Source organism: Elephantulus edwardii, unplaced genomic scaffold (assembly GCF_000299155.1).
Source record: "Elephantulus edwardii isolate Elephantulus edwardi_28Jun2011 unplaced genomic scaffold, EleEdw1.0 scaffold00097, whole genome shotgun sequence".
Lineage (NCBI taxonomy): Eukaryota > Metazoa > Chordata > Mammalia > Macroscelidea > Macroscelididae > Elephantulus > Elephantulus edwardii.
In genome coordinates this window covers 12,500,018-12,525,022 of record NW_006399847.1, presented here as the reverse complement: position 1 = coordinate 12,525,022, position 25,005 = coordinate 12,500,018, and the positions used below count along the sequence as shown (strand labels likewise).

General features: G+C 38.8%; 1 protein-coding gene and 1 pseudogene across 3 annotated transcripts in view; one reads left to right on the top strand and one right to left on the bottom strand.

Annotated features, from left to right (window-relative positions):
* Window positions 1–25,005, bottom strand: part of ANKRD12 (ankyrin repeat domain 12) — a 193,013-nt gene that overhangs the window by 42,420 nt on the left and 125,588 nt on the right. The window lies entirely within an intron of this gene.
* On the top strand, window positions 12,286–14,613 carry LOC102875006 (annotated as a pseudogene). Its single transcript, XR_438926.1, has one exon. The product of XR_438926.1 is annotated as a glycerophosphocholine phosphodiesterase GPCPD1-like (transcript).

Sequence of the window (25,005 nt, the reverse complement as noted above, 5' to 3'; positions counted from 1 at the left end):
AGCATAGAAATAATATAAAGCAACTTTTCAGATGACAATGCTACAAAAATTAGAAATTAGTAACAAGAGGATAGTGAAGAAAAAACCCGTTATCTTTGGAAGCTAAACAACACCTTGTTTGAACATGAGTACTATAAGAAATAAAAAATGAAACTAAAAAGTTTCTTGAAACAAATGACAATGAAAACACCACTTAGCAAAACCTCTAGGAAACAGCCAAACCAGTAATTAGAGGTCAATTTATAGCAAAAAACAAGCCTTTAAAAGACAGAAAGAAATGACTATTGACTAACACATCTCCAATAAACTGAAAAAAAAAAAAAAAGTCAGCAAGAAAATGTGACACCCTCCCAAAAGACTGAAATTATAAAAATTAGGGCAGAAATGAATGAAATAGAAAACAGAAACACAATTGAAACCATCAACAAAACCAGGAGTTGATTTTCTGAAAAGGTCAATAAAATTGACAAACCACTAGCAATACTAACAAAAGAGAAGAAGGAAAAGACACAAATAATCCAGACACAAATAATCCAAATAAGGGATGAAATGGGCAATGTTACAATGGAACCAACTAAAATAAAAAAGTTAACAATGAAATATTACGAAAAACTATACTCAAGCAAGTATGAAAACACAGAGGAAACGGACAAATACTCAGAAAATCACAACCTATCTAAACTGACATAAACCAAAATTAAACACTTGAACAGACCCATTACAAAAGAAGAAATTGAAAAGGTAATAAAACAACTTCAAACCAAAAAAAAGCTCTAGACCAGATGGTTTACAAGTGAATTTTATCAAACATTCAGAAAAGAACTGTCACCAATTCTACAGAAACTCTTTCAGAAAATAGAAAATGATGGAATCCTCCCAGATTCATTCTATGAAGCAAATATATCCTTGATTCCAAAACCAGGTAAAGACACCATCAAAACAGAAAATTACAGGCTAAAATCTCTCATGAACATAGATGTAAAAATCTTCAGTAAAATCCTGGTTAATCAAATTCAATGATACAAAAAAAATAACATGACCAAGTGGGATTCAAAACAGTTATGCAAGGATGGTTCAATATAAAAAAAAGAAAAAAAATCCGTGTAATTCATCACATTAACAAAGTCAAGAACAAAAACCACATGATCCTGTCAATTGATGCAGAAAAGACCTTTGACAAAATCCAACCTTTCCTGACTAAAACACTCAACAAAATAGGAATAGAAAGGAATTTCCTCAATATAGTAAAAAGTATATATGCAAATCCAAAAGCCAATTTTGTTCTCAATGGAGAGAAGTTAAAGACATTCCCCTTGAGAACAGGAACTAGGCAAGGATGCCCACTATCACCTCTCCTATTCAATATTGTATTGGAAGTCTGAGCAATAGCAATAAGGCAACAGAAGGAAATAAGAGGTATCCAAATTGGCAAAGAGGAGGCAAAATTATTTCTCTATGCAGATGATATGATAGTATACTTAGAAAACCCTAAAGACTCAGCAAGAAAACTAGTGGATATAGTTGACCAATTCAGCAAAATCGCAGGAAACAAGATCAATATACAAAAATTAATTGAATTTCTCTACAGTGACAAGAGAACACATAACTGGAGTTGAGGAAAATAATACCCTTCACAATAGCTAATCACAAGATTAAATACTTTGGAGTAATTCTAACTAGAAACACAAAAGACTCATTACAAAACATTACAACAAGAAACAAAGAGACCTGGAGAAATGGAAGAATATCCCTTGCTCATGGATAGGAAGACTCAATACTGTGAAAATGAGAATACTACCAAAGGCAATCTATACATTCAATGCAATCTCAATACCAATCCCATTCTTCAACGAGATGGAAAAGGCAATCTTTAATTTCATTTGGAATGGAAAGAGGCCCCAAATACAGAAAGCACTCCTTAAAAAGAGAAACAAGGTGGAAGGCATCTCACTCTCTGATTTCAAATTCTACTACACTGCCATGGTGGTCAAGACAATGTGGTACTGGTACAATGACAGACATACAGATCAATGGAATAGAACTGAGAACCCAGAAATCAGCCCATCTACCTATGGACAATTGATTTTTGACAAGGAGATGAAATCAGTTAAATGGGAAAACAACAGCCTTTTTAACAAATGGTGTTGGCAAAATTGCAGAAACCTCCAACAAGACCCATACCTCACACCATACACAAAAACCAACTTAAAGTGGATCAAGGACTTAGGACTAAAACCAAGGACTATAAACTTCATTAGAGAAAAGCTTGGAAGAACCCTAGAAGCACTAATATATAACTTAAGCAGTTTTTCAAGTATCCTGAAAAACCTACAATCAGAAAATAAAATGGATGAATGGGACCTTCTAAGAATCAAATCTCTATGCACATCCAAAAACTTCTCCAACAGGGTAAAAAGGGAAGCCACAGACTGGGAAAAAATATTTGGTAATGACATGTCAGAGAAAGCACGTCTATCTAGAATTTATAAAATACTTGAGCACCACAACAAGATAAAGGTCAACAAACCAAATGCAAAATGGAGACAAGATATGAACAGACACTTCACCAAAGAAGACATTGAGGTGGTGAACAAACAGAAGAAAAATGTTCAAAATCCCTAACTCTAAGAGAGATGCAAATTAAAACAACTATGAGATCTCATCTCACCCCAGTAAGAAGAGCAAAATTTAACAGGAGCAGCATGGCAAGGTTGTGGAGAAAGTGGAACCCTTATTCACTGTTGGTGGGAGTGTAAAATGGTGAAACCACTATGGAAGGCAATATGGTGCTTTCTCAAATTGGAAACAGAAATAGTTTTTGACCCAGCAATTCCACTACTGTGAATATATTCTAAAGAAACTAGAACTGCCACCCAAGCAGATATATGCACACTTATGTTTACTGCTGCTTTGTTCACAATAGCAAAGAGTTGTAAACAACCCATGTCCATCAACGAATGAATAGAGAAGCTGTGATATAGTCACACAATGGAGTATTATGCAGCACTGGAAAACAAAGAAGTCATGAATTATTATACATAATGGGTGACCATGGAGGACATTATGCTGAGTGAAATCTCAGTCACAAAAGGACAAATAATGCATAATGCCACTGTTACAGAACAAGACTGATATGCGGGTTGGGGGGAAATAGAAAAGAGGGGATAAATAATGTACACAGCATTGAAACAGATGAAGGAGAGAACTGTATAAAGGGAATATATGATTAAGTATTAGTGGTATGACAAGTGACTAGAATAAGAGTTGCACAGTAAAGGGGTCGGAGGGTGGGGCAAGGGAAGAGTGGACTGTATAACAATGAAAGAACTTTTTTCCCCAAAGAAAAAAGCAAACTGAGTGGGGAGGGGAGACAGGGAGGAAAATGTGCTGCAATGAGTAAATGGAAATCCAAGCTCTTTTCAAACTTCCATTAAAATCTAAAAAAAAAAGTGGATTGTAAGGAATATTATACATTGTTGTTGTTGTTATGTGCCGTCGAGTCGTTTACAACTCATAGCGACCCTACGCACAACAGCCCTAAACCCTGCTCTATCCTGCGCCAACCGCACCGCCTCTGACACACCCATCCCGATTACCCCAGTCACCGAATCAATCCATCTCATAGAGGGTCTTCCCCTCCTGCGCTGTCCCTCCACCCTCCCAAGCATGATGTCCCTCTCCAAGGACCGGTCTCTCCTGGCAACATGTCCAAAGTATGTCAGACGAAGCCTCAGAATCCTTGCCTCCAAGGAGTAGTTTGGTTTAATCCTCCTCCAAGATGAATCTGTTTTCCTGGCAGTCCATGGTACATTCAGTATGCTTCTCCAGCACCACAACTCAAAAGCATCAACTCTCTTTCTGTCCTCCCTAGTCACTGTCCAACTCTCTGATGCATAACAAGCGATTGCATGGCCTTTATCAGGCGCACCTTAGTCTCCAGAGAGACAACGTTGCTCTTGAGTACTTTAGAGAGGTCCCTAACAGCAGACTTTCCCATCGCGATACGCTTTTTGATTTCCTGACTGCTGGTGCCAAGAGTGTTGACTTGGAGCCGAGCAAACTGAAGCTGTGAATAATCTCAATCTCTTCGCCATCCATCCTGACGCTGCCAATTGGTCCAGTGGTGAGAATCTTTGTCTTCTTGACATTGAGCCTCAGTCCATACTGAAGGCTGCAGTCCTTGACCCTTCGCAGCAAGTGCATGAGGTCCTCCTCAGTTTCAGCAAGCAGGGTTGTGTCATCTGCATAACGCAGATTGTTAATAGATCTTCCACCAATCCTGATGCCACAATTCTCCTCATAGAGCCCAGCCTCTTGGATAATCTGTTCTGCATACAGGTTGAAAAGGTATGGAGACAGGATGCATCCCTGGCGTACACCCTTCCCAATTTTGAACCATGCAGTGTTGCCCTGCTCTGTTCTGATGACTGCCTCTTGGTCCAAGTATAGGTTTCGCATTAGCGCGATTAAATGTTCTGGGATTCCCATTCTTCTCAAAGTCAGCCACAGTCTGTTATGATCCACGCAGTCAAATGCCTTTGCATAATCAATGAAACACAGATAGACATTCTTCTGGTATTCTCTGCTTTCAGCTAAGATCCATCTAACATCAGCTACAATATCCCTAGTACCACAATCCCTTCTAAACCCAGCCTGGACTTCTGGTAGTTCTCTGCTGATGTGCTGTTCTAATCGTTTTTGGATAATCTTCAGTAGAATCTTGCTTGCATGTGAAATCAATGACACTGTTCTGTAGTTTTCACACTCAGTTGCGTCACCTTTCTTTGGAATGGGAACAAATATAGATCTCTTCCAGTCAGTTGGCCAAGTGGTTGTTCTCCAGATTTCTTGGCATAACTTGGTGAGCACATCCAGGGTAACATCATTATATAAAGAAATTATAAAAAAATCCACACAAGTTCTGTATCCTATTTTGATGTGCAGATAACCTGAGACAGATGGACTGTATGAAAAATTCAGTAGCAGTGTTAGAAGAAGACTCACTAATGACCTGTGATACACAAACCCTGTAAAAAACCAGTATTTGAGACCCTACTTTTGTGAGCAGCAACTGGAGCCCTGTGAGCAGTCGTCTAAAGGTGGAACTATTGGTTTCTCTCTATTTTGAATAATGAACAACAAAGAAAATCAAAGATGCAGAGAAACAGTTCCAAAGGACCACACAAACTTCAACCTTCATTACCTTGAGATCTAACATTTAGATGATGTCCAGTTGCAACTGCCTAACACTGTAAAAGAATGAACCTGGACAGAAAAGAAAATGTAGAACTAAAAAGCACATAAGTAACCAGGCTATCTGATCTAACAGAGAGAGGCAGACTCTCTGAGATTATGGCCTATAGCTACTCTCAGCCTGGAATGAAATTTAATTCTGTGGGCCAACTTACAAGCAATAATAAACATGATTACCAAACTAGTGCCATTTTGAATCTGGTGCCGGGAACCCTCATAAAGGCACAATGTGTGGGAGTTCACAGATAACTTTCCTTTATGTTTTTTTTTTTTTGGTTGTTGTTGTTGTGTGCTGTCGTATCATATTCGACTGGTACAGTAGGAGATTTTTCCACTTTCTTCAGTGGAACATCTGATGGATTTGAACCATGTGTGTTTGGGATTATAGTGTAGTTTCTTACCTCTAGGCCACCAGAGCTCTCTTAGAAAACTCTCCTTTAAAGCAAAAGTCAGCCACCCACAAATGCATAAACCATGCCTACTGGTAATCTTGATCTCACCTGACACTAACCCAGTAGCCTTGCCTTGTGCACCCATCCCAAATGGTACTGAGACCCTGAGATCCCAGGAAACACTGGACGCCTCTGCCAGGGAATACTTGTGAAGCACCTAAGCCATGTTCATTTACAGGCCCACCAAAAACTACATTCAGCAATAGCCTAGCAGCCTCTCATGATTCCCACTTGTGAACCAGTAGTTACCTGCTATATGTCACAGCAGTCTAGCACTAATGCTCATCTGTGGTCCAGTGACATACCACCACACTAGCAACAGCTGACCACTTGTACGCACATTAAATCAGAGATTCACTGATTATCAGAGTGTTTCTGATTCACAAGGAGACTCTGATTAACAGAAATTCAGTGATTCAGAAACCAAATGACTCAGCTGGGTGGCTTCACAAAGGTGCAGTAGTTCCAAGGCTTCCTTCTTTAATTAGCCATGGGGAAAGGCAACAGTTTGCCTGCCTCAACTATAGGCTGGTTCCTGCATTACATTCAGGCCCATGATATGCTGGGCTAGAGTGGACATTTCTTTAGAGAAGGGACTAAATCTTACTCCTCTTAATCAGCATTAGATAGCAACTACCACCAGCACCCCACCCATACAACCAATGGCATTGCATGAGCAATGAACAGAGCATTACAGAGACACCCCAGTGGCTATCACGCATACTCACCAGAAGAAAGGATAAAAAATTGTGTAAACATCACCACAATGTTCCAGAAACATCAGACACCCTCAAGTTCACAAAAAGTCATTTTAAAAAGTAATTATTGTGTACCAGGGAGGGAGTCTTTCTTTTACTTTTGAAAGAGAGGAGCAAACTGGGGAGCGGGGGGAGAGGGCTGGGCAGGGAGAGAAGTGCAGCAATGAATGAATGGAAATCGAAATTCTCTGTAAATGTCATTAAAATTATTTTTAAAAATAAAATAATTAAAACACAAGAGTCAACAGAACTTCTAGGAGGAAAGGCTGATGGAATTCTCTGAGAAAGAATTCAGAAGAATTTTCACAGAACTATGAATTAAATAAATCCACAAGCAGAAAGGGAAGGAGGGAGGGAGGATACAAGATAAAACAGACAAAAACAATGGAAATTAAAAAAGAAAAAGAAGAAATTAAAATCCAGGAAAATAATAGTAGTAATCATCATTGTCGTCGTCGTCATCATCATCATCATCATCCAAATCAACATACCAGAAGCTGTTAAAAGGTAGAAAGGACAAAAGAGCAGAAATGGAACACAGAATCAGGAAAGCAGAAACTAAAAACCTCAACACTAATCTGCTAGAGGGAAAAGAAGAAACAAGGAAGGAAAAAAACCCTTAAAAATTATGTGAGATACTATTAAGAGAAAAAAAGATATATACGGTTGGAATTCTAGAGAAAGAAGTGGGTTAAAAAAAAAAGAGCACTGACAAAATTGTAGAAAATTTACTAGAACAAAATTTTCTAGGTATCAAGAAAAATGAGAAAATAAATATTTCAAGAGTCTTAGTGAACCCCAAACAGGAGAGATCCCAAAAGAAAACAATAAGACATATAATCTAATTCTCCAAAATGAAAGAACAAGGATAGACAACTACAGAAAGCAGCAAGAAAAATGAAGTTATCTACAAAGGAAAACTAATAAGGCTAAGCCCTGGATTCTTAGCAAAAAATGTGTAAGCAAAAAGGCAGTGGGATGGCATATAAAAAGTTCTAAAAAAGCACAACTGTCACACAAGAATCCTGTACCCAGAAAAACTATTAAGTATGAGGACATAATTAGGACATTATCAGAAAACAGAAGTGAAGAGAATTTATGACAAGAAGACCAACTTCACAAGAAATACTAAAGGAAATTCTTTACATAGCAACAACAACACAGAAAAGTTGACGGGGAAAAAAAGTTAACTGGCAACACCACAAAAAAGAATGCAATAAAACCTTGCCGACTTAAACAATGTAGTCAACCTTTGTAAATAAAACAGTATAAAATAAAAACAAAACAAAACCCAAAACCAAAAACCCTTGCCTACTCATAATTACATGATGTGAACAGATTAAAAGCACTACTTAGGAGAAAAAGAATAGGAGTGTACTGCAGACTCATCAATATGCTGTCTACAAGAAACACATCTGAGACAGGAGGATAAAGACAGACTAAAAATCAAAGTGCTGGGAAAAAAGCTATTAAGCAAGTAAATGCCAACCAAAGCAAAGCAGGAGTAATAATATTAATCTCCGATCAAACAGACTGCAAGGTAAAAACTAGCTTAAGAAACAAGGAAGGCCTAGTGGCAGGAAGTTGCATTGCAATCTCAGAGGTATGCGGTTTGAATCCACCAGATGCTCTGCTGGAGAAGGAGGGGCAAATCTCCTCCTGTACCAGTCAGATCTGATCTGACGGTACACATACACACACAAAAATAATAAAATTTAAAAAAAAGCACACGAGGAAAGGCACTATATGATTAAAGGATCAACAGAATAAGACTACATATCCTTAACATCCATGTTCAGACAGAGCTGCAAAATACACAAAACAAACTTTAAACAGATAACAATTTTTGTTGTTGTTATGTGCTGTAAAGTCACTTGTGACTCTTAGCAACCCTATATACAGTCGTCCTGAAACTTGCTCTATCCTGTGCCAACGTTATTGTCTCTGTTACTCCGGTCACTGCATCAATCCATCTCATCAAGGGTCTCCCCCTATTTCTCTGTCCCTCCACCTTCAACTCATAATGTCCCTGTCCAAAAGTGGTACCCCCCTTGTATCATGCCCAAAGTATGTCAGATGAAGCTTCAGAATTCTTGACTCCAAGGAGCAGGCTGGCTTTGCCCTTTCCAGGACAAACCTGTTTGTTCTCCTAGCAGTCCATGGTATATTCCAGATTCTTCTCCAGCACCACAGTTCAAAGGCATCAATTCTCTATCATCCCTAGTCATTGTCCAGCTCTCTGATGCATAGCAAGCAACTGCAAAGACTATGGCCTGGATCTCCCAACTGACACTACTGCTCTTCAGTACTCTGGAGATGTCCCTGATAGCTAACTTTCCCAATGCAATTTGGCAATACTAGAAGAGTTCAATACAAAACTTTCAGTGAAAGATAGAATGAACAGAAATAAATACAATTAACAAATTCTTCCTGATAGATAAATGTTCTTTGGGCAGACAGATGTTCTTTAGACAGAAAAAGAACACTATTCCCACAAAAGCTCAATATACTCAATATTCTTCTCCAGTGTACATGGAACATTCTCCAGAATTGCTAGGACACAAAGCAAAACTCAGTGAATTAAAAAACATTAACAAACAACAGATCATCTTTTCAGATCAAAATGCTATATAAAATTTGAAATAAATAACAAGAAACAAATTATGAACTTGTAAACTATTATCTTTCTTGATCATTACTAAGTAATAGAATAAGGAATAATGAAATAAAAAAGTTTCTTCAAAACATATTAAAACCTCTGGGACACAACAAAAGCAGTATTTAGAGTTCAGTTCATAGCAATAAACAAATACATCAAAAAAGAAAACTCACATCAACTCCTTACAACCAACATATACAACAAATAGAAAAAGAAGAGCAAGGCGAGCTCTGGTGGCCTAGTGGCAAGAAGCTGCACTGCAATCTCAGAGGTACACAGTTCAAATCCACCAGATGCTGTGCTGGAGAAGGAGGAACAATCTCCTCCTGTATCAGTCAGATCTGATTTCATGGTACACACAAAAAATAATGAAAGAAAATAAAAATTAAAAAAAAGAATATCAAGCAAACTCCATACCTTCTAGAAGTATTAAATAATAAAGAGCAGAAATAAATAAAATAGAAGACAGAAAATAATCAAAACTAGGAATTGTTTCTTCCAAAGGATTAATAAAACTGACAAACCACAGGCAAATGTAATGAGGGGGGGAAATACAAATAACTCAAATAAGAAATGAGTGGCAACACAACAGAATCAACTGAAATAAAAAGGATAACAATGGACTCCTATTTATCAGACAGCTGGACAATGATTAAGCATGACAGAATATGAATCAATGTCTTTGAATTGTGCAATAAACCTGTAGATGTTTTTTCACAGAACTGCCATTTTCATAATATTAAATCTTTCTATCTGTGAGCTTGCTGTATTCTTGCACTTATCTCGGTCTCTTTTTATTTCTTGAAGTAGTGGTGTTTCCTGTGACACTGATGTGCCAAATGTGATAACGGTTACCCATGGTGGACAGTGTTTGCTGGAGCTTCCCAACTAAAACAAGCCTGGAAGTGGGAGTGGCATCCACTTCCAAAATGGCTTGCCTCCGGAAATTCTATGAACAGTGCGCAGGCCTTTTGTTTATAAGGTCTCTATGAGTCATCTACGACTCGATGGCACCTAACAATAATAACAACGATGACACAAAGAGAGCTGTGTTGGCCTAGTGGACAGAAAGTTATTCTACCAAGCCGAAGATGGGTGATTTTAATCTGTGGCCCTCAGGCCAGGTTCAAATTGTTTTCCTGTCAAATATTCTTCTAGGTGGTATAGCACTGGTCTGTGCATTGCTGTACAGGGGTAACTCGTGGTTCCTGTCATGCTGAATATTGTGACACTGATGTGTCAAATGTGGTAATGGTTACCCATGGTGGACAGTATTTGCTGGAACTTCCCGACTAAAACAAGCCTGGAAGCAGGAGCAGCATCCACTTCCGAAATGGCTTGCCTGGGGAAACTCTATGAATAGTGCTCAGGCATTATGTTCACAGGGTCGCTATGAGTCATCTACGACTCGACAGTACCTAACAACAACAACAACAGTACTGTTTCACTGCTTTCTTTGTACAGAAATCTACAGGTTTAACACATTACTGATTCACATCACAATGCCATTTTTCATGGAAATGGAAATAACTATTTCCAACTTTATTTGGAAAGGAAAGGGATTCTGAGTAAGCAAAGCTCTAGTGAAGAAGAAAAACAAAGCATGAAGTATCACATTCCTTGAACTCAAAATCTATTATACAGTTATTGTAATCAAACAGCACAGTATTGGTACAGGGGCAAACACACAGACCAATGGAACAGAACTTATAACCCAATATATCCACCTACGGTCAACTGATCTTTGTCATGGAGATGAAACTCATTAAACAGGGAAATGACAGCCTTTTAATAAATAGTGCAGGCTCAACTGGAAGCAAGACTCACACCTCATACCATACACAAAAGCAAGCTGAAAACGGATCAAGGATCCATGGGTGAAAACAGAAACTATAAAGAGTATCACAGGAAAAACAGAACAAATCTGGAGCCTCAATCTCTGGCACAACAGACTTTCAAATAGAACAAAAAACCATACAAGCAGAAGATATAATGGATTATTTATTGAGATCTTCTAAAATGAAATCCTTGTGTTCATTGAAAATTTCTCTAAAATAGAAAAAAGAGTCTACAGATGGGAGAAATATCTGGCAATGACCTGATAAGGGACTCATATCTAAAATTTATAAAGCGCTTTAGCATGTTACCAGAAAAAGACAACACAATTAAATAATGGTCAGCAGAAATGAAAACAAAAAAACAAAACAAAAACCCCAAACACAACCTAGATCCTTTTCTAGTTCATAAGCATGATGACTGGGAGTTCACACTTCTGTATGACATGTGCCACATTTTTTAAAAATTATTATTAATTTTAATGAAAATTTACAGACTTAGGGTTTCCATTCATTCACTGTTGCCCTTTTCTCCCTACCTACTCCCTCCCCCCCAATTCGCTCTTCTCTTTGAAAAGTAGAAGAAAAATTCTTTTATTGTTATATTAATACCTCCCCCCAAGTCCATTCCACTGTGCAGCCTTCATTCTGGACTGCTGTAATGACAATAATACCCAATCATATATCCCTTTAAGCAGTTCTCTCCCTCATTTGTTTCAATGCAGTATACATTATTTACCCCATCTTTCTCAGTCTTTCCTTTTTTTTTTTTTTTTCTCAGTCTTTCCTCAACCCCAATGTCAGTCTCATTTTACAACAGTGGTCATATGCAATATTTGTCCTTTGTGACAGACATTTCACTCAGTATAATGTCCTCAGGGTCACCTATTTTGTATAAACATGTGCCACCCTTTAAAACTTGATAGACACAGGCACACTACCCATCAGATGATTTAAAAAAACAAGAGCAAAACACCAAACAAAACAAAAATACAAAAAACCCAAGAAACTTTACCAGAGACAGTTCAGATGGCCAACAAACACAAAATCACTAGCTGTTAGAGAGATGAAAATCAAAACAATGAAGAGATATACTCTCACTCCAGCAACAACAGCAAAGTTGTTAATAGGACATCAAATAAAAAAATGACAGCAAGGAAGTGGAGGTACAGGAACTCACATGAACTGCTGGTGAGAACATAAAATGGGACAGCCACTATGACAGGCAGTTTGGTGTTTCCTCAAAAAAAAAATGAGGCGGTGCGACTGTGGGCAGCGGCACCTCGCGGGCCCGGCCGCAGCACAACATCTAAGCCATCACAACCATCAGAATGACACCTTCTCAGGTTACATTTGAAATAAGAGGACCTATCTTACCAGGAGAAGTTTTTGCTATATGTGGAAGCTGTGATGCTTTGGGAAGTTGGAATCCTCAAAATGCTGTCCCTCTTCTTCCAGAGAATGAGACAGGTGAAAGCATGTTATGTAAAGCAACCACTGTACTCAATAGAGGAGTATCAGTTCAGTATCGCTACTTTAAAGGGTGCTTCTTAGAACCAAAGACTATCGGTGGTCCATGTCAAGTCATAGTTCACAAAGTGGGAGACTCATCTACAACCACGCTCAATAACCCCTTTAGAAAGTGAAATTATTATTGACGATGGACAACTTGGAATCCACAATGGTGTTGAAACGTTGGATTCAGGATGGCTGACATGTCAAACTGAAATAAGATTACGTTTGCTTTATTCTGAAAAACCTCCTGTCTCAATAACCAAGAAAAAATTTTAAAAAATCTAGATTTAGAGTAAAGCTGATATTAGAGGGTCTGGAGGAAGATGATGATGACAGGCTATCTCCTAACTGTTCTTCACAAAATGTCTAATAGCTTAGAGATATCGTTAATCAGTGATAATGAGTTCAAGTGCCTGCATTCCCAGCCAGAGTGTGGGTATGGACTGCAGCCTGATCGCTGGACGGAATATACAGACAATGGAGCCAGATAACCTGGAACTCATCTTTGATTTTTTTGAGAAAGATCTCAGTGAGCTGGTAGTTCAGGGTGATGCCCTTCCCGGCCATGTGGGGACAGCATGTCTCATCATCTACCATTGCCGAGAGTGGGAAGAGTGCAGGACTCCTTACTCTCCCCATCATGAGCAGAAATTCTAGAAAAACAATAGGCAAAGTTAGAGTTGATTATGTAATTATTAAGCCATTACCAGGATACAGCTGTGACATGAAATCTTCATTTTCCAAGTATTGGAAGCCAAGGACACCATTGGATGTTGGACATTGAGGTGCAGGGAACTCTACAACAACTGCCCAGCTTGCTAAAGTTCAAGAAAATACTGTTGCTTCTTTAAGAAATGCGGCCAGTCATGGTGCAGCTTTTGTAGAATTTGATGTACAACTTTCAAAGGATTTTATTCCTGTAGTCTATCATGATCTCACTTGTTGTTTGACTATGAAAAAGAAATTTGATGCTGATCCAGCAGAATTATTTGAAATTCCAGCTAATCTTTGACCAGCTCCAATTGTTAAAGCTTGCCCATGTGACTGCACTGAAATCAAAGGATCGGAAAGAATCTGCGGTTGAGGAAGAAAATTCCTTTTCTGAAAATCAACCTTTTCCTTCTCTTAAGATGGTTTTAGAGTCATTGCCAGAAGATGTAGGGTTTAACACAGAAATAAAATGGATCTGCCAGCAAAGGGATGGAATATGGGATGGCAATTTATCAACATATTTTGATATGAACCTATTTTTGGATATAATTTTAAAAACTGTTTTGGAAAATTCTGGGAAAAGGAGAATAGTATTTTCTTCATTTGATGCAGATATTTGCACAATGGTTCAGCAAAAGCAGAACAAATATCCCATTTATTTTTAACTCAAGGAAAATCTGATATTTATCCTGAACTCATATGGACCTCCGATCTCGGACAACCCCCATTGCAATAAGCTTTGCGCAGTTTGAAAATCTGCTGGGGATAAATGCACATACTGAAGACCTGCTCAGAAACCCATCGTATATTGAGGAAGCAAAAGCTAAGGGACTAGTCATATTCTGCTGGGGTGATGACACCAATGATCCTGAAAACAGAAGAAAATTGAAGGAATTTGGAGTTAATGGTCTAATTTATGATAGGATATATGACTGGATGCCGGAACAGCCAAATATATTCCAAGTGGAGCAGCTGGAACGCCTAAAGCAAGAATTGCCAGAGCTTAAGACCTGTTTGTGCCCTCCTGTTAGCCACTTCACACCCTCCTCTTTGTGTGGGGAGCCTGACATCTGCATGGAGGCCAATGGCATTGACAACGCTGAGCAAGCTTAAGCTTTGATCGCACAAGGCCACTCGAGGGCACCACTGTTCTGGGTGTTTGCTTTCATCGTTGACCACTGTCTTGTCTTTGCCTTTTGGGTTTCTCAGTCCAATGAAGCAATAATGAAGTATTTTGCTAGTTCACTACAGTTCTTGCTAGAATTTCAAGTATGCTATTTTACATCGCTTGGCCAGGTATAATTACCAGTCCATCTCTTTCCAATGAGAAGATTTATTAGTTGGTAAATACTTTCAACTAAAGATTTAAACTTATTTTAAACAGATGCTCAGTAATAAGCACAGCTATTTGGAATGAAATATATAAATAGCTCATAAAAAATGACAAAGGTACTGTTTTTAATCCAGTTATTCCATTATTAGAAATATATCCTAGAACATCAGAGCTGCAACATGAGCAAATGTATGCACACTCATGGTTTTGGGGTTTTTTGGTAATTTTTTAATTTTAATAATTTTAATGAACATTTACAGAGATTTTGGAATTCCATTCATTCATTGCTGCAGTTCTCTCCCGCCCAGCCCCACCTCCCCCCCCAGGAGTGAACTCTCTTTGAAAAGTAAAAGAAAAACTCCCTCCCTGGTACACAATCCCCCCATACCCCTTCCACCGCCCCAGCACACTCATGTTTATTGCAGCATTATTCTCAAAAGCAAAGAGATGGAAGCAGTAAGAGTGACTATCACAAATAAATGAATATGGAAATTGGTACAGTCACACAATGGCCTATGATGTGCCACTGAAAAACAGTAAATTTGTGAAACATGACACAATATGGATGGGTCTAGAGGACATTATACTGAGTAAAAGAACTCAAGTCACAAAAGGGCAAAAATTTTTTTTTTGTTCTACCAACTTTTTTAAATTATTGTTAATTTTAATGAACATTTAGAGAGATCGTGGATTTCCATTCATTCATTGTTGCACATTTCTCCCCCCCCCCCACCGAGTTCGCTCTTCTTTAAAAGCAAAACTCCTTCATTGGTATATAATCCCCCGCACCCTCCCACCCTCACCTCAAGTATACTCCACTCTGCAACCCTCATTCCAAACTCTTATGATAATCATAATGCCCTAAAATATATTACTTTTAAACTGTTCTCTCCCTTATCAGCTTCAATGCAGTATACATCATTTATCCAGTTTTTCTCAGTCTTACCCCCACCCTGATGTCAGCTACACAAAAGGACAAAAACTTTATAAGAATATTATGATAAAAGGGTAATGGGGGCTGGGTCGGGATGGGAAATGGATACATAAAAAAAATTTTACTTTCTATGAAGATGGCACCTAAAGCTATGAAGGCAGGCCTTATTCCTCCCTAAACGGGAAACAAAGTAAAGGCCATGAAGACAGTCCTGAAGGGCATCCACAGCCACAAAAAAAGAAAAAGACCAACATGCCACTCACCTTCCTGCAGCCTAAGACTGAGACAACAAAGGCAGCCCAAATACCCCTAGAAGAGCGCCCCCAGGAGAAAGAAGCTTGACCACTATGCCATCATCAAGTCTACTCTGACCACTGAGTCAGCAATCAAGAAGACAGAAGATGGGGTAAAGAAAAAAGTGGAACAATGAATGAATGAAAATTCAAAATTTCTGTAAATGTTCATTAAAATTAATAAAATTTTAAAAAAAAATAAGACAGATGATAGCAACACACTTGTGTTCATTGTGGATGTCAAGGCCAACAAGCACCAAATAAAACAAACTGTAAACACTGATGTGGCCAGGGTCAACATCTTAATTAGGCCCAACAGAGAGAAGGCCTATGTTAGATCTACTCCTAAATATGATACTTTGGATGTTGCCAACAAAATTGGGATCATCTAAACTGAGTCTAGCTGGCTAGTTCTAAATACAAATTTTTCACACACACAAAAAAATAAACACGTTATTGGAATAGGTGAAGGGAAGGTCAATTTGAAATGAATAGATGAAGAGATATAGCATATGCTGCAACTAACAATGTGAAGCAAGACAGGCATAACTAATTGACTAGTGGGCATAATAGTAATGAAAGGTTTGCACACAGAAATCATTGTGGAGGATTAACAGGGATGAGAGTGGAGGGAGACAACAGATTAAACAATGAATAGGGTGAAGGGAGGGGATACTACATAGAAGAGCTGATGAAATGTAATAAATGGCAATGATCAACTGTAATTGATGTTATAAAACAAAATACATATGATTGAACAAAATTATTTTTTAATAAAATTGGAAGAATTGAAAAAATAAGTAAGATATATTTGTTTGTTTTGGCAGTTCAGGGGATTTTTAGTGCTCTTTTCCAACACCATAGCTCTAAGGCATAAATTCTTCTTTTGTCCTATCCTGTGTCATCCTCACACTTCCTGACACACTAGAACCCACTGCAGCAGTCATTGTGTCAGTCCACTTGGTTGAGGGTCAATCACGACTGTTCAAAGTCATTAATTCTTTTATGTCATTCACTGTTGAGCTCTCAGATACCTAAGAAGATATAAGTAAGGTCATGGCTTGAATCAGATGCATTTTATTCCTCAAACTGGTATCACTGTTACTCAATAATATGGAGAGGTCCCTGACTGTAGATTTTCCTAGTGCAATATGTCTCCCAGTGTCCCGACTGCTGGTACAAGTGTACTGATTGCTGATCCAAATAAAGTTTTTGACAGTTTAAACCTTTTCTCCATTTAGTGTTAGGAAGTTGCCCTCCAAATGAAGGCACAAGGTTCAAATTCACCAGCTCCTCTGTGGGAGAGGTAAATGCAATTAATCGTTTCTGAAAACACACTGAAGGGTCAGCTGTGAGTTGGTTCTGACTCGATGGTACACAACAGCACAACAATCATGATGTTGCCTATTGGTCCCGTGGCAAGAATTTTTGTTTTCTTGAAATAAGATGCAATCCATATTCAAGGCTGTATTCTCTGATTTTCTGTAAGTGCTTTAAGTTCTCATTTTCAGCAAGCAAAGTTGTCATCTGCATACACAATGCAGGTTATTGATGAGTCTTTTGCCAATTTTCCCAATCTTGGTGCTGCATTCTTCTTTAAAGATTGTGTGTATGTGTGTGTGTGTGTGTGTGTGTGTGTGTGTGTGTGTATAAATAAATAAATAAAATGTAGGTAGGGCCCTTGTATTTAAAATTCTGTTAGGCCTAGTGTTATTTTGGAGGAACATTCTTCTAAGTTGAATAGCACTCCTCTGTTAATTTGCTGTACTGAGGTAATCTGGGTTTGCTGTGATGCTGAACTTTTTGCCACTGGGGGGTCAAATGCCATAACGACTGCCCATGGTGGACAGTGCTTGGTGGAGCTCCCAGTTTAAGACAGATTTGGTAGCAGGAATATCACCCACTTCCTAAACCACATGTCTCTGGAGACTCGATGAACTTGGAGAAACAAGGATAGTTATATAAAGGCCCCAGGCCTTTTGTTCATAGGGTCGCTATGAGTTAGTGCTCAACTTAATGGTAATCAACAACAACAACAGAGCTCTTCTTATTGCTATTTACTGTCAATTCTCAAGACAATAGCTTCTCTTTAATCTGCGTTTTCTACAAGCTCTCAAGGACTTTATTTTCATTAATAAAGCCTTCAGATATATTCTTCTGAGTCTTATGAGGTCTCATAGAAGCACCCTATTTTTTGGGGGGACACATCTGTGTGCTTGTCTAATAAGCTGTTTTCAGCTAGCTTCCCACTGAGTGTTCCCAAGAGTACTTCTAAACTCGCATGCCAGTCTTCCAGTGGCTTCAGAAACCCTCACAGTTCAGTGCTTCAAAGCTATTCTTAAGATGATCTTGAAATTCATATGGAATTGATTAAAGATCTGTTCAAGATCATATCCGAGTTCCTGTTGATTTATTTTCCTCAGCCTCAATTTGAACTTGCATATGAGTAATTAATAATATAATCCACAGTCCATCCCTGGTGTAGTTTTAACTGCTGATATTCAGGTTCTCCAATGATTTCTTCCACAAATATAATCAGTCTGATTCCTATGCAGCCCATCAGGTGAGATCCATGTGTAAAGTCATTGGTGTCTTTTAAAAAAGGTATTTGCAATGGATAAATCATTGTAAATACATAATTCAGTCATTATATTGCCAGCTTCATTTGTATCACCAAACCCATATTTTCCAACTACTGTTGTGCTTTATTGACTATGCAAAGACATTTGACTATGTGGGTCAGAACAAGTTGTAGCTGACACTAACAAGAATGGAAATCCCACAGTGCTTACACTTGTGACAAACCTGGATCTGGACATGGACCAGGAGGCTGCTGTGAGAATAAAGCAGGGGAATATCACATGGTTTAAGATTGAGAAGGGAGTGCATCAGGGTTATATTCTCTCTCCATATCTATTCAGTCTTACGATGAGCAAATTATTCAAGAAGCTGGATTCTAGGAAGAGGAGTGTGGCATCAGGATTGGAGGGAGACTCACCAATAATCTGTATTGCAGATCAAGGAATGCAGCCTTCAGAATGGATTGCATCTCAATGTGAAGAAAACAAAGATTCTTACCACTGAACCAATAGGCAGTGTCTTGGTGGATGGAGAGGAGACTGAAATTGTCAACAGCTTCATCTTACTTTTCTCCACAATTAGCACCCTTGGTACCAGTCAGGAAATAAGATACATTACACTAGGAAAATCTGCAGTTAGGGACCTTTCCAAATTATTAAGGGATAATGATGTCAGTTTGAGAACTAAGGTGTGTCTGATTCATAATCTTTCCAATTACTTGCTACTCATCTAAGAAGTGGATAAAGAATAAGGATGACAGAAAATGAATTGATGCCTTTGAGCTATGGTGCTGGAGAAGAGCACTGAACATCCCATGGATGACAAAAAGGACAAACAGATGTCTTAGAGAAGACAAAGTGCTCTTTGGAGGCAAGAATGATGAGGCTCTGCCTCACATACTTTGGCCATGTTCCTTGGAGAGGGACATGATGCTGGGAAGGGTGGAGAGTTGAAGAAGGAGAGGAAGACTCACAACCAGGTAGACTGGCCTGGTGACTACTGCAATGGACTCTTGTGTGTCAGTAAGCGTGAGGATGGCGTAAGATAGAACAGGGTTCCGATCTTTTTTCATAGGGTTGCTGCGAGTCATATTCGACTTGACGGCACGTACAACCCCGGAGAAAGGTGGTTCAGATCCACCAGCTGCTCCACGGAGGATGGGAAGTCTCCTCTCATGCAATTAGCTGCTCTGAAAACCCACTGGAGGATCAGCTATGAGTGGGTTCCAACTTGACAGCATACAACACCACCACACATCTGGAGGTTGACAGAAAGGATGACAGGAGAAGAAATAGTGCCCTTGACTTGTATTGATAAAGAGTATTAAATAAGCCAACAACTGCCAAAAGAACAAATGAAATCTGTCTTGAAAGAAGAACAAGCAGGATTTTGAAGAGGCTGTGGCACTAGGGATATCATGGCTGATGTCAGATAGATCCTAGTTAAAATACCAGAAGAATGTCTATTTATGCTTTATTGACTATAGAAAAGCATTTGACCTGTGGATCATAAGTTATGGCTAATGTTGAGAAGTATGGGAGAACACTTAATTGTGATCATGTGAAACCTGTAAGCAGGCCAAGAGGTTGTTGTGCAAACAGAGAAAGGGAACATTACATGGTTTAAAAAATAAGAAAGGAGTGCATCAGGGTTGTATCCTCTCTCCATAGCTTTACAGTCTGTGTGCTGAGCAAATTACATACACACACCCACACACACGTACACGTACATCAACAAAGAGAGAGAGAACAGCTGGCCCAGTGGACAGAAAGTGACGCTATCAAGGCAAAGGTGGGTGACTTTTAATCCGCGGCCCTCGGGCCTGTCTTTCATTGTTTTTGTTCAGACATTCCTCTAGGTCATATAGACCTGGTGCACAAGTTGCCATACAGTGGTAACTTGTTGTTGCCGAGAGGCTGAACACTGTTGACACTGATGTGTCAAATGCATTAATGGTCAGTTACCCGATGTGGACAGAGAGTGGGGTGGAGCTCTCAGATTAAAACAAGCTTGGAAGGAGGAGTGGCATCCACTTCTGTAATAGCTTGCCTCCGGAAACCCTATGAACCTGGAGAAAGGATGAAAGGCAACCAAGCATGGAGGACTCTCCTTCATAGGGTCGCTATGAGTCGCTTGCGATTCAATGGCACTTAACAACAACACAACATATATGAACAAAAGGCCTGAAGCCTTTCTATTTCTATAACTATTATTGTTTCTCCAAGTTCAAAGAGTTTCTGGAGGCACATGTGGTTTAAGAAGTGGATGCCACTCCTGCTTCCAAACCTGAATCAATCTCGGAGCTCCACCAAACACTGCCCAAGATTGGTAATCATTATGTTTGACACACCTATGGCAGAGTTATTCCATTATGGCATCTGAGACCCCAATGGCACAAGGTTCAGTGTCACAGCAAACTCAGATTACCTCAGCACAGCAAACTGACAAAAAGTGCTGTATGTCTTGGAAGAATGTTTCTCCAAAATATAGTAGCAAAGGATTAAAATATAATCCCATGTGCCTTAACTCTTAAATACAAGGGCCCTCCAGGAGGTCTTCTTGATTCTAAACAAGAAGCTTAAATAAAAAACAACCAAACATTCCACACACCCTCAACCAAAACAAGACAGCCCACCTAATAGAGTCCAACTGCTTTACCCAGTCTCCAAGAAAAGCTCTAGTTCCTGGAAATCCTAGGACACACTCCTTTCCAGCCCCGTTAGAGATATTATTTAATGGTCTTTGAGATAATTGTTTGTTCTGTAATAAGAAGTTTGGCTCTTCTAAGTAAAGGAATGCTTTTATTCTCTATATATGCTGAGAAGAAATAAACAACAGAAGAAATAAACAGTCTTTTTTTACTTGACCCCCTGGTGCCTTGATTTATCTTTGATCTTTGATTTTATCTTTGCCTGTTTTTTCCTCAAAATTTCCTTTTTTCCCCCCTCTGAGTCCTCAAATCTCACCAGAAAAATGATAAGACTGAACATCAATGATCAAAGAGATGAGTTGTAGGATGATACCATAAGATGAATCACTGCCTTTGAGATGTGGCATGTGGATTACCCAGAGAACAAACATGTCTATCTTGGAGGTAGTGCAACTAAGGTGCTCCTTAAAGGCACAGAGGGTGAAACTTTGTCTCATATAGTTTGGGTAAGTTATAAGGACAGGCCAATATTTGGAAAAAACATCACACTGGGAAAGGTGGATGGTAAGAGAAGGAGAAGAAGACCCTCAACAGTACGGACTGATAATAATGGATGTACTATAATAATGGACTAAATAGAGCATGTCAGAGATTTTGAGGATGGCATAGGACAGGGTAAGGTTTTCACTTCACTATTCACAGGGCTGTTATGAGTTATGAACTTGAAGACATATTAACAACAATAATCACAGATTACTAGCATTAAGTAGTTTTTAAAAGAAGTTTCTGTAAGTGGATGAGAAATTTTTAGTGAAAGCATAAAGTATTTATGCAACTCAATAAATCACCTCCATTTAAAATGTATCATATGAACAGAATATTACTAAATAATATCAGCAATTCTCCATGTTTATAGAGCTAATATATTTGTGTTGTGTGCTGTCGAGTCGAGTATGACTCATAGAAACTGTATGAACAACAGCTCTGAATTCTACCCTACCTTGTGCCAGCCAGTCTCACTGTTTCTAACACACCTGCCTCCACTGTCATTCACTGGGTCAATCCACTTCATTCAGGTCTTCTCCTGTGCTGACCCTCCATCCTTCCAAACATGATGTCATTCTCCAAGGACTGGTCCTTCCTAGCAACACGCCCAAAGTATGTTAGAGGGAACTTCCTGATCCTTGTCTCCAAGGAGCAACCTGGTTTTACCTGCTCCAGAACAGAACTGTTCTCTTGCTGTCCATGGTATGTTCAATACTCTTCTCTAGCACCACAACTCAAAGGCATCAATTCTTCTTCTGTTATTCTTAGTCACTGTCCAACTCTCAGATGCATAGTAAGTGAGAAGACCAAGGCTTGCAACAGGAGCACCTTTGTTTCTAGACTGACATCAATGCTTCTTTAGATTCTGGAGAGGTCCCTGACAAAAGACCTTTCCAAAGCAACTCCTATTGTGAGTTTTTGACTGCTGGTGCCAACCTGTTCAAACCCAGGGTGCTCTGGCTCCAACATTACAACCATTTTAGACGGCCAAGAAAACAAACAGGTTCCCTGGAGGCAAGGATTTTGAGTACATAAAAGGCAAAAAATGTAGTTAAGATGAACTACAACAAATATCCAGTAAAAGGATGTTAGGCTGTGTGATCTTTCCAAAGTATTCAAATAACTACCTTCTACATCTGCTTTTATTTCATGACTGAGTGCACTACAAACAGCTCTACAACAAAATTCAACTTTGAAAAGTTATTGGATTGTTATGAATTTACATGTAAAATGCTTTACAGAAGAAGAATACTGTAAAACATATCAACCTGAAGTTAAAGCTCAGCTTCAGAAATGAATTTGATATGTCTATTCTTGCTCTTGAATCTGAATGAGTATCATGTCAAATACACAGTACCTTAATTTAAATATTTTATTAATGACATGAAATATCTACTGACCTTCATATAGCCAGTTTAGGTGGCATGTTCCTTTGTTATATAATAGCTCAATAACTACATATCTAACATGTGTTGTTGTTGTTAGGCACTTATCATACACCGTGAACAGATTTGGAGAAGGACACAATCCTGACGCACACCTCTCCTGATTTTAAACCATGCAGTGTTCCCTTGCTCTGTTCAGACAATAGGTACTTGGCCTAGGTGTATTATGAACACAATTAAGTGTTCTAGGATTGTTGTTTCTTGTGAGTAGAGCTGAAGGAAGCACAGCAAAGTGAAATGTAAATTTTCCAGTGGGCAAAAAGCTCTCTCAGGCTAAGTGAACTGAAGGATTATAAAGCCTCTGCTTTTATTAGCAGAAAATAGAAGATTTCTACTAACTTTTGCAATCAGAAATTGATCAACCATGCAATGAAGATGGATTGATAATAATGAGAGACTGGAACACAAAAGTTGGGAAAAGGGAAGAAGGACCCGTACCTGGAAAACGTGGACTCAATGAGGGAAATGAGGCTCGAGATAGAATGACAGAATTTTGCACGTTCAATGATTTATTCATTGTAAATACCTTCTATAAGACACACAAAAACAAGCTATATACAAGGATTTCACCTGATGGTATGCATAGGAATCAAACTGATTACATCTGTGGACAGAACCATTGGAAAAGCTCCATATTAGCTGCAAAAACAAGGCCAGGTGCTGACTGTGGACAAGTTCAAGCTGAAGTTGAGGAAAATTAAATCAAATCCATGGGAACCATAATTTAACCTTAAGTCTGTACCACTCGAATTTCAAAACCATCTCAAAACAGGTTTGAGGTCTTGAGCACCAATGAGTGTAGACCAAATGGGCTCTGGGAGGATATAAAAAAAATTGTCCATGAAGAATGCAAAAGATCATGCACACCCATGTTTATTGTAGTTTTGGTCTCAATAGAAAAGATCTGGAAACAACCCAATTGCCCACGAACAAATGAATGGATCAAGCAGCTCTAGTATATTCACACAATGGAATGATATGCAACAATGAAAAACAAGCAACTCATGAAATATTATGCAAAATGGATAACCCCGGAGGACATTATGCTGAGTGAAGTATCTTAGTCACAAAAGGACAAATATTGCATAGCGCCAGTGTTGTAAAATGGGACTGACCTCAGGCTTGAGGGAAGACAGAAAAGGAGGGGAGGAATGATGTATATTGCATTGAAAAAAGATGAAGGAGAGAACTGTTTAAAAGGGATATATAAATGGGTATTCTTGTCATTACAGAATTCCAGAGTAAAGGCTGCATAGTGGAGTGGACTTGGGGGGCAGGATTGCTTAAAAATGAAAGAGTTTTTCTTTTCAAGGAAAAGAGTGAATAGGGGCGGAGGGGGTGGGCAGGGAGAAAAGTGCAACAATGACTGACTGAAAACCTTAAGTCTCTGTAAACTTTCATTTATATTAATGAAAAAAATGCAAAAGATCGTTACAAAGGCTGAAGAAGACAAGACCAAGATGGATGTCAGATGAGACTCCGAATATTGCATTAGAGCGCGGAGAAGCTAAAACTAAAGGAAAAAATCAAGACATCAAAGAGCTGAACAGAAAATTTGAAAAGGCAGCTCGGGACGACAAAGCAAGATACTACAATGAAATGTCCAGAGAGCTGGAGTCAGAAGATCAAAAGGGCTGAACTCACTCAGCGTTTCTTAAACTGAAGGATTTGAAAAAACACACTCAAGGCACAGGTGGAAATACCTAAGGATGCTTTGGGTAGAATGTTAAATGATCCAAGAAGGATTAAAAGAAGATAGAAGGAGTAAACAGAGTCACTGTATCAGAAGGAATTGGATGACACAGAAGAATTTCATGAAATAACATGAGCAACAGCCTGTGGTGATGAAGGATGAAGTTCAAGTTGCTTTGAAGGAATTGACAAAACACAAGGCTCCAGGAGTTGACGACATACCAATTAACATATTTCAACAAACAGATGCTGCCCTGGATGTGCTCACTAAGTTGTGCCAAGAAATCTGGAGGACAGCCAGCTGGCCAACTGACTGGAAGAGATCAATATTTGTTCCCATTCCAAAGAA